The following is a 6,320-nucleotide window of genomic DNA, read 5'->3' as shown; positions in this document are numbered from 1 at the left end:
TTAGTAACACTAAGAAACCACATGTTGTGCAAAGCTGCCTAAAAATATTACCCATGGGGGAAAAAAACTTGAGACGCCAGCCTTTTCTTATCTATGCATGTATGAAAAACATATTTTGGCAAATAACTCTATTTTAAAATTGAAAGAATCTCTGCTAGCCCTGGTTTGGAGGCATACTTGATAAATTGTTTTCAAATGACATTCTATGCTACATTTTTCCAAAACAAATGCAAATAATTATTGATGTGTTTAAATATATATGTTGCCCATGTTAATAGTATTTGGCAAATCTGGATTCTCTTAAAATATACAGATGTTAGTTGAAATAGCATAAAACAAAGCAATGTAACTACATGAAGCAATTGCCAACATTCAATCAACTTGGTAAATCCCAGTTAACTTGACTTATAATTACTCATAGGTTAAATAAAGCATTTCCGTTTGAAACTTTAGTGAAACCTTGCAAAGGGAGACAATATTTTCAGGATCATTTTGTATCATGCTTCTTCTGAACAAAGGCACGTTTCTTTTAAAAAAGATTGACTCTAGTTTTCTTGTAAAACTTTAGCTTATCTTGACATTTTGGATTGAATACAAGGGTTTTAAAAGGTAATTGGTTTCTGCAGTGTTATTTTTGGAAGAAATATAGAAAAATGTAACCACAAGCCTTACATTAATTGCACTATGTAGAAAGACAATTATTTATTGTAAATGTTACAAATCTTAAGAGACACATCTACTGAATAAGGCTGCACAGAAGGTAATCATGCCTCTTTCAACACTTAAATTATATCCTAAAATTGATAATGTTATAATTAATCACAACCTTATCTTGCCCTCAAGACTTCTATATTCTTAGGGAGAAGATATACAAAAATTCTGTTTTTAAAGCTTTATGCAGTCCAATTTTTCATTTTCCTACATAAATAATGGTATAACAGAAGGGGACTGCAATGTTTACTCCACTATGACTTAAAGAAATTATAATATTTTGGTCTGATCATACTAATTCTTCTCTTGCAGATAAATCAACATTTTGCAATTGATTTTTTTTATTATTATGCACTTTCATTTATGTTTATTTTGAATTATTGGACATGAAATTAAAAAATATGTGAATTTTGATTCTTTCTATATTAAATTACAATATGCTGAAGTCTATCCCATAGAAATGAACTATATCTATCTACATTAGATCAATAGGTGGCAGCTTTGGGATGGTGTCAATATTTTTAGTACAATTGGCAATATATTTTATTTTGTTTATATTAAAAAACAACAGCATGGTATTTAAACTGTTAGACCGATTTTTTCAATAGTTTCAACTGCTCGGTGCTTAGCTTAATATGTAATTCAGATAATTGTGAAAAACCTAATATAGATTACTTTATCAAACCACAGGAGTCAGCCAATATCATTTTAAAACTACAGTAAAGCATTATCAAATATTCACAGTCATTTAAAGCCTTGAAGAGAAATTTATTTAGGAATGCTCTCTACCCATAAAATGTTTTTTCTATTGATGTTGAAGTTAATTTTTGCATATGTACACCATGAGGGACCTAAGTGGCATATTTATGAAATCATTTCTTATGAAATAAAATGTGCAATGGCAGCATATTCATAGCTTATAAATTTGAATCTCTCTTACATAAATCTGATACACAGGAAGGTGTTTTCTTCTGTTTCAGTGTCTTTTTAGGGGGAAACAAAAAATAAAGTGTTTTTATTCTGCCCTTTTCTATTTGTGTCAGAAGCAGATGTTAATTTTTTACATACAATTTTTGTTAACCAATAATTGGCAATAAAGACAAAATAATTTACTGTTTCAAGATTCTTCAGTGTTAACTAATTAAACCAGCAGCAGGCCTGGAACACAGGACAATGGCAAACTTTCAGATAAATTAATTTTATGGAAGACCAGCTGAGTAATTGGACTCCAATTACAGGCAGTTTAGCTCCATCATCACCTTCATATATAATTAAATTCAATTGGTTGATACAGCTTCTATTTTTATGAGACCACTTACCAGCTTTTTGAACCCCACTGTGACTTTGGATTCAGGCCAATCAATTATTAGTCATTTCTCTTTCAAATGGAAATGCTCTGGATTAGTCATATCTTTCATAATGGTCACATTTAAATATCTCTCTTTTAGTAAGTAGTGATATATTTGAATCTCTCTTTTTGATTCTACATAGAAAGGATATTCATTTATGTTGAATATAGTAACATAAACACTGATGATAGGGCACGGCTGTATGAATCTGAAGGCTCACTGAGATGACATCCTGTATCATCTCATTTGCAGATAAATTTTGTCATTTTGGAAATCAGCAGGGTGGACCTTTATTTTTTAATTTTTTTTTTCTTTGCAAAAATTCACCTGGAAATCACTTTGCTTATTATTCTAAAGTTTAGGCTATTTAATTCTCTCAAAAGTGACAGTTCCTATGTTTTAGGAAATATATATCAATGTTATTAAAAAAAACACCTGTTTATTTAAATATTTCTGTGAAAAGTTCAGTGTATATATTGTGATAAATGAATGGATCATGAGCTTTTGATCTGCATGTGCATAAATTTTCATTGTTTGTGATTGCAAATCTATAGCTAGTTAAAAGAACATTTTTTGTATAATAAGTTGTGAAGATCTATTTATTAGCATTTATTAATTGTTCTTAAAGTCTATATTTCTTTATTTGTCTAAAAAGCTATTCTTGATAAAATAACATATATTTCATTAAAGATTGGAGATAGTATTATTATACAAGGGGAGTTTTTTTTTGTCTCACTCTAATCTGTAAAAACATATAATTTATAGACCAAGCAAAAAATTGAAATATTTCCAAGGTCTTATTGTCAATCACAATTAAATAGATTTGCTACATTGATAAGGCAGTTTTCGACTATACTGTAAATACCATATTTATCCCTAATAGTGATTTTTAAACAAAATAATATATAATCAGTGGTAAAATAAAATTTAGCGGTTGTAAGGTGGTACCAGTAATATCACTTAAAAATGAACTAGGATGAAAAAATTATTTCCACTCCCATCTAGGCCAACACTTCAGAAGAAAATAAATTGTAGAAGCAAGGGAGTGGTTTGAGATCCATAAAAGCAAAAAAAAAAAAAATATTTCAGTAAAACTGTAGATTACTGAGCTGGAAGCATTTTATTTTGTTGTCCTGCGGCTTTAGTTTGAAAGGGTTTGAATATTACTTGACGTCTCCTTGTCTACCCCGTTTTTCTGGCTTCTGTTTTTTGAGAAAATTCAGGTTTAAAATGAAGCAAATTGTTAACAAGGTAGCAAAACTTCTTATTTCAAATGATAGGATTATAGTTTATATTCATCTCCAGGACAGCGAAAACTCTGAGTTGCCAAGAGCATTTTCAGTAAAGTTACTGAAATACAGTGATACAGATTAAATTTAATCATGCAGGTAATTTAAACTACATATATACAAAGTGTTTATAAATATATATACATTATATATATAATATTTATTTATATATTATGTTTTCTATTATATATGTTTATATATATAAACAGTTTATAAATAATACATATATAAAGAAAAACTAAACATAGGTACCTAATTAACACAAATAATATTAAAATAAAATAAAATAATTAATAATGTACGTATCATAAAAATCCTATTTTCTAAAGAAGATAAAGTTAATATTGTTTATCGCCTATAATCTTCATATGTAATATAGTTTCATATTTTATAAATGATTCTATATATGTGTTTAAAATTTTACATATTTAGCCACATAAACAATCATTTATTTTAACTATAGTTTTATCAGTGGTTGTTCTTTTCCATTTGAAGATAAATGAAAAAAGTCATTTTGATATGTATATATTTAAAAAGAAGAAAATGTCCTTTATTAAGTTATTTGCTACAAATCTATAATTTTTTATAGAACTCTTTTTGTTGGTTTATGTCCCTTATAGTAATAGGAAATATTCCAAAATATATCTGTAATCCAGTTTCAAGGGTTACCGTGGACCGTGGTGGATTGTAACAGCCTTTGATAAAACAGTATTTTTCTTTTTAAGGACACTGTATTATATGGAATCTCACTGCAATCCATCTCCCATTAAAGAAACATCCTCACTGAACTCTAAAGAACTGAATGGGAAAGCATTAGTTTACTTTTATGAACTCTTAAACTCTTAAGCTTGTTAGACAAAAGTTACATGTTACATACTATACAGAAGTTACACACTCATCCTGAGCCTTTAATAATGTCAAGTTTAACTATGTATTACCAAACCAAACTGAAATAAGGGAGTTGAGGTGGTCAACAAATGCTTCACAGTCCCATGTCAGAGTTGTGCCTAATACAACTGTTCATTGTTGGGTAAAGAGGGAGCAATTCAGTTATCCATGTTGTATCTATAGGAACTGTCTGGGTTAATTACTGGTATAAAAACATAAACTTCACAACTAATACACTCTACTTAACATATTTTTAAAGTATTGTTAATGAAGCTCAAGAGCAAAATGCACAGGTCAGATAGCCTCTGAATTCCTAAACACATTAGCCAAGACAACAAATAAGTAGATTGATGGTTTATCTGTAATATTATTTCTAAAAACTGGGGAATCAATAACAAGAAAAATGATTAACCATCCCCCAATTTTTAATAATAGTTTTAGCTTTTTTTTGTTACTGTGGTATTTTATGTTATTTATTTATTTTTAATTGAATTTATTAGGTTGCCATTGTTTAATACAATTATATAGGTTTTGAGTATACAATTCTATAATACATCAACTATGTATTGTATTGTGTGTTCACCATACCAAGTCAAGTCTCCTTCATTCCCCATGTATCCCCTTTTACTCTTTTCTACATCCCCCTACCCCTTTTGTCCCCTGGTGATCACCCTGCTAAGAGGGGTTTTTTTTCTTTCTTAATTCCTTCCCGTTTTTTCACCCAGCCCTACAACACTCCCACCCCCTGACAACTGTCAGTTTGTTCTTTATCTATGAGTCTGTTTCTATTTGTTAGTTTGTTTTGTTCATTAGCGTCCACACATAAGTAAAATCATATGGTACTTATCTTTGTCTGACTGGCTTATTTAACTCAGCATAATGCTCTCCAGGTCCATAGATGCTGAAGCAAAGGGTAAGCTTTCCTTCTTTTTCAAAGCTGAGTAGTATTCCATTGTGCAAATGTCCCACAGCATTTTTATCCACTCGTCTACTGCTGGACACTTGTACTGCTTCCAAATCTTGGCTATTGTAAATAACACTGTAATAAACATAGGAGTGCATACTTTCTTTCAAATTATTCTTTCTGGTTTCTTTGGATATATTACCAGGAGTGGAATCACTGGGTCCTAAGGCTGTTCCTATTTTAATTTTTTTGAAGTAACTCCATATTTCTTTCCACAGTGGCTGCATGAATCTGCATTTGTACAAACAGTGCACTAGGGTTCCCTTTCTCCACATCTTCAGCAATACTTGTTGTTTATAGACAACAAATAATTTTAACTTTTATTTTATAAATTATATTATAAGTAGTATCTTTCTAGCATTTTGTTGCATATTTTAGAGCTAAACACAGCATTAGAACTGATATAGTTGAATGCAATTATTTTACATATGAAGAAATTGAACACTAAAGAGGTACAGAACTTGTCAATATTTGATCAGAAAACTTAGTCTCATATTCAGATTTTTACAAACAGTTGTGTTAATCCCACTGTATTTTGTATAACTCCAAGTTTTATTAGTATTTTCTGCTTTGTGTTCATATTTGCCTTTTTATGTGTAACCTTAACATATTTAGTCAAATATTAACCTATTGTAATACAGACTTACATTCTGTTTTTTTGGTGGGGAGCATAAAACAGTGAAAATGGCAAATGACATTTTCATGTAGTCAGTAATGTTACCTAAATTAAAAAATATATAAATGTAATTTTTTTCCTGTGAGACATGGCAAAGGATGATTGGATGAACCTGTTCAATCGAAGCAAACTAAGAGCAAAATTTTTCACTCTGTAAGACAGAAAACACATACAATTAATGCTGTAACTTTTCATTTACTGTTGTTTAATCAGTGCAGGTTTGTTTTCACTTTGGGAGCCGTCTCTGGTCGCCCGTCTGCTGTTATGCAAACAGGGCTGCCGATCACAGGGAAGGGCTGACCTTTGCCTTCCCTGGGAACCGAATGAGCTTTCAGGTGTCATCTGCATAAGAATGTGTAAGAAGACTTCTGTCTCTCCTGATTCTCTAAAAGGAGCATTGCTGACATATTCGGCGCCCCCTGCACAAGCTTTCTTCGTCGCCT

Source organism: Miniopterus natalensis, chromosome 2 (assembly GCF_054644295.1).
Source record: "Miniopterus natalensis isolate mMinNat1 chromosome 2, mMinNat1.hap1, whole genome shotgun sequence".
Taxonomy (NCBI): Eukaryota; Metazoa; Chordata; class Mammalia; order Chiroptera; family Miniopteridae; genus Miniopterus; species Miniopterus natalensis.
This window is presented reverse-complemented; position numbering follows the sequence as displayed.